Source organism: Acanthaster planci, unplaced genomic scaffold (genome assembly GCF_054643075.1).
Source record: "Acanthaster planci isolate LZ-2023a unplaced genomic scaffold, COTS_SCS Contig85, whole genome shotgun sequence".
In the NCBI taxonomy this organism is placed as follows: Eukaryota; Metazoa; Echinodermata; class Asteroidea; order Valvatida; family Acanthasteridae; genus Acanthaster; species Acanthaster planci.
This window is the reverse complement of record NW_028257707.1, coordinates 25,131-34,557: the sequence shown is the minus strand read 5'-3', so window position 1 is coordinate 34,557 and position 9,427 is coordinate 25,131. Positions and strand designations below refer to the sequence as shown.

Genomic DNA, 9,427 nt, shown 5'->3' with positions numbered 1-9,427 from the left:
GCCGGCAGAGCAGGTATAACGCCTGCGCGGACGCGGTAGAAGCTGCGCGAGCGTGCGGTTGGGCGACAGCGCCCTCTGGCGGTAAACGGGGTCAAGAGAGCGAGGTCAAAGGTCCACGGGGGGGGGGACGGACAGAAGGAGAATTGGAGGAGGGGGGGGGGAGATCGTCATGTGAAAACCCGTCAAAATAAAATGCGATGACGCCAGACAAGAAGTGGGTGTCGTGTCTTTGTCTCTCTCTTTTCCCTGCCACTTTTTATTGGCATTCTTGCATGCCGTTATTGCTCAGAAACATACTGTATATAATGTCCATTTTTGTAAAATTTCCTTTTTTGTCGAAATGTTTCGGAGAGGAAGAAATAGCCGAGAGATAAAGTAATTCAACAAAAATTAAGTCAGTCCGTGTTTTTATCTTTTTTTATGTCCCCCGAAGGGAGTGGGCCGAATCCCGGATGTACTGCTATACCGGGCCAACCCGTGGCCGGGACGAGGCAAGCCCCTATTCCACAGCCCAAGTTCAAAAATCAGTTTGATAAACTGGCTGTTCAATGAACAGCGTTTCAGATATCACACTGAAAAGAACAGATACTACACATGATCTTAGCCAAAAGGCCGAGAAGCGATAAAGATCAGTATTTTCCACATTACGCAGCCCAAGATAACCTCTCGATCGTGACAGTAAATGAGGACATGACCTTGAACTTTGGCAATTTCTGTTAATATCATGAACAATCTTTCAGTGAGAAATGTTCCCGAGGTCGACTCTGCGCAAGTACCTGCGCCGCACTATATGCAAGCCACAAGATGGCGCCCTTCACAATTGCACTGTGTCTACACTCGACACCGCGCCGGAAGTGATCCCACGTTGTGGGCGTGGCGATATAGCACGCTTCCAAGACCTCGTGACAGTGACAGTGTGCCATTGCTTACACTCTTTACTTTTAACGGCAGAACCCGTGATATATCCGTATTTCACATTCAGGACTTGTGAGAAGAACCTATCGGGTTTTAAACTTGAAAGGCCGTGAGGGTGTGCTTCACGGGATCACGTGTTGAATGTACGTGTGAAAGGATGGTTTACTGTCGGCAGTAAGAGCCAAACGATGCAGTTCCAAAATTATTGAAAATCATCCATGAGGCACGCACTTGCCTTTTGCGCTACGTAGAAGCGCGCACCCGACGGCGCATAATAAAAAGCTGAACATGTCAATACACAATGATGAACCAACACATCATTTGTAAACTTGGAAAGTTTGCAAGCACACACTGCGTGCTGAATATTTGATGAGATGAACGGCCCTTAGAACAATGAAAAGAATGCACGTCTGTTGCGTAAGTTATACGCGTTGCATATTTGACGCGCGTTGCCTGGATTCAGGTTCGAAACACAAACATGTCATTATACAGCACCGCAACGGCCGGCACGGCAGGAGTAAAGAGAAAGGCAGGCTGCAATTTGGAGTCGCAAAGAGACACAAACCGGGCCTCGTCCAGCGGGGTCGGTTCGAAGGCGGGGCCGACGTTTGAAGGAGGAACAAGCAGGTGGGACTTCGGCAAGGCCGAACTGCGGCGTATCGTTCAATATTGGAATGAAACGAAAAGATGGAAGCGATCAAGAACGAATATTAATACAGTTCAGAGAAGTAACTAGAAAGATAAACCTAGAAAATAACACAACATCCGAAGTAGCATGGCACAAAGGGGGCTTTCAATTAAACAGCCATCGACCTGTCTCTTCTTTGAAATAGTGGCGGCCCTGAAAAGAGCCTTTGGGTTCGCGGGGCAAGGGGCCCGTCCTTTCAGTTGGAGACTTTGGCGGTCTTCTTGGGCAAGAGGACCGACTGAATATTGGGGAGCACACCTCCTTGCGCGATGGTTACCCCGCTCATCAGCTTGTTGAGCTCCTCGTCGTTGCGTATGGCAAGTTGCAGGTGACGTGGGTTGATTCTTGTCTTCTTGTTGTCGCGGGCAGCATTACCGGCTAGCTCCAAGATCTCAGCGGTAAGGTACTCCATCACTGCAGCCAGGTAGACAGGGGCACCGGCGCCAACACGTTCGGCGTAGTTTCCCTTGCGCAGGAATCGGTGAACGCGGCCAACGGGAAACTGAAGGCCAGCCCGCGATGACCTGCTCTTGGCCTTGCTTCTGGATTTGCCGCTCTTTCCTCGTCCAGACATCTTGAGAGAAATCAGTGTGCAGATCTGTTCACCGGGTCGCAGTTGCGCTGGAATGGTTGCTCCGGGGCCCGCGACACAAGTTATAGCAGTCCAGTGGATTGGCCGAAGCGTACCAACTAGCCAATCACGTCACGCAGCGGGTCCATCGCACGGTTGGATGAGCCGGAGCCCACAGGCCGGGATAAACACAAAATCAAGTCCATGAACGGGAACCAAAATGTAACAAAGCCAAAAGAAAGAAAGAACAGAGAGAAAAAAAACCGGGGTCCACATGAGTTCCCACCCCCCTGGGGGGGGGGGGGGGGCTGAAGCCGTCAGAAATACAGTTTGTATATTTTGCGACAGGTCCCTCGCAAGGGGAATGCCCGTTTCACGGTGTCTGGACGTTTACACGAGGCACCCTCTTGGACAATCTGAACAACCGTCTAATATCAAGGTCAGAGCGAGTGCGAAAAAGATCAGGAAAAGTTTTCACCTCAACCCCCCCCATACAAGCACCGTCAAGAGGTAATATCTATTTGCTTGCAGTGTGCGCGATATTCGGAAAAATACCTTTTTAATTACGAGGCACCTGTATTAGACAAAAGGAGACCAAGAACGGGGAAATAATGTACAACAGAATGTCTCAGTGAACCACACCCAACGTCGAAAACAAAAGGGGGAAAAGACTAACGAGGAGCAGAAAAGCAAAGCATCTCTTTCGTGGAGTTGTTTTGGCTCTGAAAAGAGCCGTTTGGTTGGTAGCGGCGGGCTACTTGGAAGTCGTGTACTTGGTGACGGCCTTGGTGCCCTCGCTGACTGCATGCTTGGCAAGCTCTCCCGGCAGGAGCAGGCGAACTGCTGTCTGCACCTCGCGGCTGGTGATGGTCGACTTCTTGTTGTAGTGTGCAAGGCGAGAGGCCTCGGTTGCGATGCGCTCGAAGACGTCATTGACAAAGCTGTTCATGATGCTCATGGCCTTGCTGGAGATGCCCGTGTCGGGGTGCACCTGTTTCATGACTTTATAAATGTAGATGCCGTAGCTCTCCTTGCGACGCCGGTGCCTCTTCTTGTCTGTGCGAGTCGGGGTCTTGGTGTTTCCGGCCTTCTTCTGACCTTTCCCGCTAACTTTAGGAGCCATGCTGGAGCGCTTGAAGTGTGAGAGATCGAGGGATCGAATGAAAAAGCGTCACGGCTACGCCGGCTTTTATCACGGGCGGCGTGGATTCTGAACACGGGCGCATTGTCCCACCTTCCCGCCAGTTGAAAAGAGCGCCCCCGGCCACCCAGGCGTGAAGACGCGCATGGCTTGCAAGGGCAAGCTTGAAACTTACGGCAAGGGAAACGCTGAAAGCGGTCGGTCGGTCGTTCGTTCGGTCAATAACCGTTCCGTGCAACCGAGTCATCTGTTCTATTTGAATATTTGGTTATTTTCTCCGCCATCCTCTCAAGCGGCTAACGCGGAATTCGTCTGCCAAAGCACAACGCAGCCTTTCGCGTCGCTAACTAAATTGACAAGAGTACCAGTCAGGAAGTCGATCGGACTCCACAAAGGCGAAACAAGGTCGCTTTCAAAGCGAGGGCCGGGGTGAAGCTGTCGGGGAGGGGTCGTCTGATACTGTACGCTCATTCATACCCAAATACGAATAACTACACAAAACGTAAAGGAGAGGGAAGGAAAAGCAGACCAATCACGCCCCGTGTGAAATCGCAATCGGAGAGCCCTTTCAATTTGTTATATTATTGACTCAACTGTGGCCGTTACTCGGTTGTGTTTAATTTCCTCCCGCCCAGCACCTTTCCCCGCAGACAACTCGAGCAGAATCATTCTCTTTTTGAAGTAGTGGTGGCTCTGATAAGAGCCGTTAGGTTTGGTGGTCGTGGCGCGCCAACACTCAGGCCCGTTCACCGCGAATTCGGCGGGCCAACTGGATGTCCTTGGGCATGATGGTGACCCTCTTTGCGTGGATGGCGCACAGGTTGGTGTCCTCGAACAGGCCCACCAGGTAAGCCTCGCTAGCCTCCTGCAAAGCCATGACGGCAGAACTTTGGAATCGCAGCTCGGTCTTGAAATCCTGTGCAATTTCTCGCACAAGTCTCTGGAAGGGGAGCTTTCGGATCAGCAGTTCGGTGCTCTTCTGGTAGCGACGGATCTCACGGAGGGCAACGGTTCCCGGCCTGGAGCTTGACACAAGTGAGTGCAGGGCACGGCAACCCAGCGTCTCTTAAGCCCGGCAACGGCATCCCGGGCCGAAGGCCTGACAATGGACCGCTTTCCGATTGGATAACTCCAAGGGCGGGCGCAGCGCTTGACTGGTCACATGTACACTGAGGTTAATTTTGGGGGGGGGAGCCGCGAGCAGAAGGCAAAGTGCACCGACAGCTCTGTGTCAAGAGAAGAAAAAAACCACCCCCAGCACCACCACCGCCCAACCAACCACACACGGCACTTTCACGCTGAGCACAACTCCGCCTACATCGCGGCAACACCCTTCCGCCCGTCACGCGTTCCATCCAGTACTCAACGCTTTCCACCGTCAGGCTCAACGACAGTACACACGGACGCGCATCAGTGAAACAGCAGGGCTGTGGACGTCACTTGGGTATCACGAACACATTACGACAACACGGCTACGTACCGTATTAAACGGAAAACGCGGAGAGGGACGAAATGAACCGCAACGACAAGGAACGGAGAGGGAAACGTACAAAAAGAATCCACGGGAAAACGATCGGGGTCATTGATCGAGCTTAAGGAAGGATGGCAATTATAGCTATTAATTACGAACAGGGTAATCATACAGCAGCTATGCGTGGGAATAAATCTCTTTTGGAAAACTGTCGTGGCTCTGAAGAGAGCCGTTGGTTTTGAAATGGGAATTCGGCGGTCTAGCCCCCAAAGCCGTACAGCGTCCGCCCTTGCCTCTTGAGCGCGTACACCACGTCCATGGCGCTGGACAGTCTTCCTCTTGGCGTGTTCGCAGTAGGTGACCGCATCGCGGATGACGTTCTCCAGGAAGACTTTCAGGACTCCACGCGTTTCCTCGTAAATGAGACCGGAGATGCGCTTCACTCCTCCCCGGCGGGCAAGGCGACGAATGGCCGGCTTGGTGATGCCCTGGATGTTGTCACGGAGGACCTTCCGGTGGCGTTTGGCACCCCCCTTGCCCAGTCCTTTGCCTCCCTTGCCTCGTCCAGACATGATGTTCTTGCTCTGTTCAATCGCTAGTGCAAATGATGCGGACGACAAGCCGGCAGAGCAGGTATAACGCCTGCGCGGACGCGGTAGAAGCTGCGCGAGCGTGCGGTTGGGCGACAGCGCCCTCTGGCGGTAAACGGGGTCAAGAGAGCGAGGTCAAAGGTCCACGGGGGGGGGGACGGACAGAAGGAGAATTGGAGGAGGGGGGGGGGGAGATCGTCATGTGAAAACCCGTCAAAATAAAATGCGATGACGCCAGACAAGAAGTGGGTGTCGTGTCTTTGTCTCTCTCTTTTCCCTGCCACTTTTTATTGGCATTCTTGCATGCCGTTATTGCTCAGAAACATACTGTATATAATGTCCATTTTTGTAAAATTTCCTTTTTTGTCGAAATGTTTCGGAGAGGAAGAAATAGCCGAGAGATAAAGTAATTCAACAAAAATTAAGTCAGTCCGTGTTTTTATCTTTTTTTATGTCCCCCGAAGGGAGTGGGCCGAATCCCGGATGTACTGCTATACCGGGCCAACCCGTGGCCGGGACGAGGCAAGCCCCTATTCCACAGCCCAAGTTCAAAAATCAGTTTGATAAACTGGCTGTTCAATGAACAGCGTTTCAGATATCACACTGAAAAGAACAGATACTACACATGATCTTAGCCAAAAGGCCGAGAAGCGATAAAGATCAGTATTTTCCACATTACGCAGCCCAAGATAACCTCTCGATCGTGACAGTAAATGAGGACATGACCTTGAACTTTGGCAATTTCTGTTAATATCATGAACAATCTTTCAGTGAGAAATGTTCCCGAGGTCGACTCTGCGCAAGTACCTGCGCCGCACTATATGCAAGCCACAAGATGGCGCCCTTCACAATTGCACTGTGTCTACACTCGACACCGCGCCGGAAGTGATCCCACGTTGTGGGCGTGGCGATATAGCACGCTTCCAAGACCTCGTGACAGTGACAGTGTGCCATTGCTTACACTCTTTACTTTTAACGGCAGAACCCGTGATATATCCGTATTTCACATTCAGGACTTGTGAGAAGAACCTATCGGGTTTTAAACTTGAAAGGCCGTGAGGGTGTGCTTCACGGGATCACGTGTTGAATGTACGTGTGAAAGGATGGTTTACTGTCGGCAGTAAGAGCCAAACGATGCAGTTCCAAAATTATTGAAAATCATCCATGAGGCACGCACTTGCCTTTTGCGCTACGTAGAAGCGCGCACCCGACGGCGCATAATAAAAAGCTGAACATGTCAATACACAATGATGAACCAACCATTTGTAAACTTGGAAAGTTTGCAAGCACACACTGCGTGCTGAATATTTGATGAGATGAACGGCCCTTAGAACAATGAAAAGAATGCACGTCTGTTGCGTAAGTTATACGCGTTGCATATTTGACGCGCGTTGCCTGGATTCAGGTTCGAAACACAAACATGTCATTATACAGCACCGCAACGGCCGGCACGGCAGGAGTAAAGAGAAAGGCAGGCTGCAATTTGGAGTCGCAAAGAGACACAAACCGGGCCTCGTCCAGCGGGGTCGGTTCGAAGGCGGGGCCGACGTTTGAAGGAGGAACAAGCAGGTGGGACTTCGGCAAGGCCGAACTGCGGCGTATCGTTCAATATTGGAATGAAACGAAAAGATGGAAGCGATCAAGAACGAATATTAATACAGTTCAGAGAAGTAACTAGAAAGATAAACCTAGAAAATAACACAACATCCGAAGTAGCATGGCACAAAGGGGGCTTTCAATTAAACAGCCATCGACCTGTCTCTTCTTTGAAATAGTGGCGGCCCTGAAAAGAGCCTTTGGGTTCGCGGGGCAAGGGGCCCGTCCTTTCAGTTGGAGACTTTGGCGGTCTTCTTGGGCAAGAGGACCGACTGAATATTGGGGAGCACACCTCCTTGCGCGATGGTTACCCCGCTCATCAGCTTGTTGAGCTCCTCGTCGTTGCGTATGGCAAGTTGCAGGTGACGTGGGTTGATTCTTGTCTTCTTGTTGTCGCGGGCAGCATTACCGGCTAGCTCCAAGATCTCAGCGGTAAGGTACTCCATCACTGCAGCCAGGTAGACAGGGGCACCGGCGCCAACACGTTCGGCGTAGTTTCCCTTGCGCAGGAATCGGTGAACGCGGCCAACGGGAAACTGAAGGCCAGCCCGCGATGACCTGCTCTTGGCCTTGCTTCTGGATTTGCCGCTCTTTCCTCGTCCAGACATCTTGAGAGAAATCAGTGTGCAGATCTGTTCACCGGGTCGCAGTTGCGCTGGAATGGTTGCTCCGGGGCCCGCGACACAAGTTATAGCAGTCCAGTGGATTGGCCGAAGCGTACCAACTAGCCAATCACGTCACGCAGCGGGTCCATCGCACGGTTGGATGAGCCGGAGCCCACAGGCCGGGATAAACACAAAATCAAGTCCATGAACGGGAACCAAAATGTAACAAAGCCAAAAGAAAGAAAGAACAGAGAGAAAAGAAAACCGGGTCCACATGAGTTACCACACCCCTGGGGGGGGGGGGGGGGCTGAAGCCGTCAGAAATACAGTTTGTATATTTTGCGACAGGTCCCTCGCAAGGGGAATGCCCGTTTCACGGTGTCTGGACGTTTACACGAGGCACCCTCTTGGACAATCTGAACAACCGTCTAATATCAAGGTCAGAGCGAGTGCGAAAAAGATCAGGAAAAGTTTTCACCTCAACCCCCCCCATACAAGCACCGTCAAGAGGTAATATCTATTTGCTTGCAGTGTGCGCGATATTCGGAAAAATACCTTTTTAATTACGAGGCACCTGTATTAGACAAAAGGAGACCAAGAACGGGGAAATAATGTACAACAGAATGTCTCAGTGAACCACACCCAACGTCGAAAACAAAAGGGGGAAAAGACTAACGAGGAGCAGAAAAGCAAAGCATCTCTTTCGTGGAGTTGTTTTGGCTCTGAAAAGAGCCGTTTGGTTGGTAGCGGCGGGCTACTTGGAAGTCGTGTACTTGGTGACGGCCTTGGTGCCCTCGCTGACTGCATGCTTGGCAAGCTCTCCCGGCAGGAGCAGGCGAACTGCTGTCTGCACCTCGCGGCTGGTGATGGTCGACTTCTTGTTGTAGTGTGCAAGGCGAGAGGCCTCGGTTGCGATGCGCTCGAAGACGTCATTGACAAAGCTGTTCATGATGCTCATGGCCTTGCTGGAGATGCCCGTGTCGGGGTGCACCTGTTTCATGACTTTATAAATGTAGATGCCGTAGCTCTCCTTGCGACGCCGGTGCCTCTTCTTGTCTGTGCGAGTCGGGGTCTTGGTGTTTCCGGCCTTCTTCTGACCTTTCCCGCTAACTTTAGGAGCCATGCTGGAGCGCTTGAAGTGTGAGAGATCGAGGGATCGAATGAAAAAGCGTCACGGCTACGCCGGCTTTTATCACGGGCGGCGTGGATTCTGAACACGGGCGCATTGTCCACCTTCCCGCCAGTTGAAAAGAGCGCCCCCGGCCACCCAGGCGTGAAGACGCGCATGGCTTGCAAGGGCAAGCTGAAACTTACGGCAAGGGAAACGCTGAAAGCGGTCGGTCGGTCGTTCGTTCGGTCAATAACCGTTCCGTGCAACCGAGTCATCTGTTCTATTTGAATATTTGGTTATTTTCTCCGCCATCCTCTCAAGCGGCTAACGCGGAATTCGTCTGCCAAAGCACAACGCAGCCTTTCGCGTCGCTAACTAAATTGACAAGAGTACCAGTCAGGAAGTCGATCGGACTCCACAAAGGCGAAACAAGGTCGCTTTCAAAGCGAGGGCCGGGGTGAAGCTGTCGGGGAGGGGTCGTCTGATACTGTACGCTCATTCATACCCAAATACGAATAACTACACAAAACGTAAAGGAGAGGGAAGGAAAAGCAGACCAATCACGCCCCGTGTGAAATCGCAATCGGAGAGCCCTTTCAATTTGTTATATTATTGACTCAACTGTGGCCGTTACTCGGTTGTGTTTAATTTCCTCCCGCCCAGCACCTTTCCCCGCAGACAACTCGAGCAGAATCATTCTCTTTTTGAAGTAGTGGTGGCTCTGATAAGAGCCGTTAGG

At 51.7% G+C, this 9,427-nt stretch overlaps 2 non-coding genes across 2 annotated transcripts; both read right to left on the bottom strand.

The window, feature by feature from the left end:
* Nucleotides 1–431: 431 nt before the first annotated feature.
* On the bottom strand, nucleotides 432–624 carry LOC147795293 (U2 spliceosomal RNA). Its single transcript, XR_015424032.1, has one exon. It is a non-coding gene; the product is annotated as a U2 spliceosomal RNA (small nuclear RNA).
* Nucleotides 625–5,838: 5,214 nt separating this feature from the next.
* On the bottom strand, nucleotides 5,839–6,031 carry LOC147795292 (U2 spliceosomal RNA). The gene has a single exon (XR_015424031.1). It is a non-coding gene; the product is annotated as a U2 spliceosomal RNA (small nuclear RNA).
* Nucleotides 6,032–9,427: the final 3,396 nt, after the last annotated feature.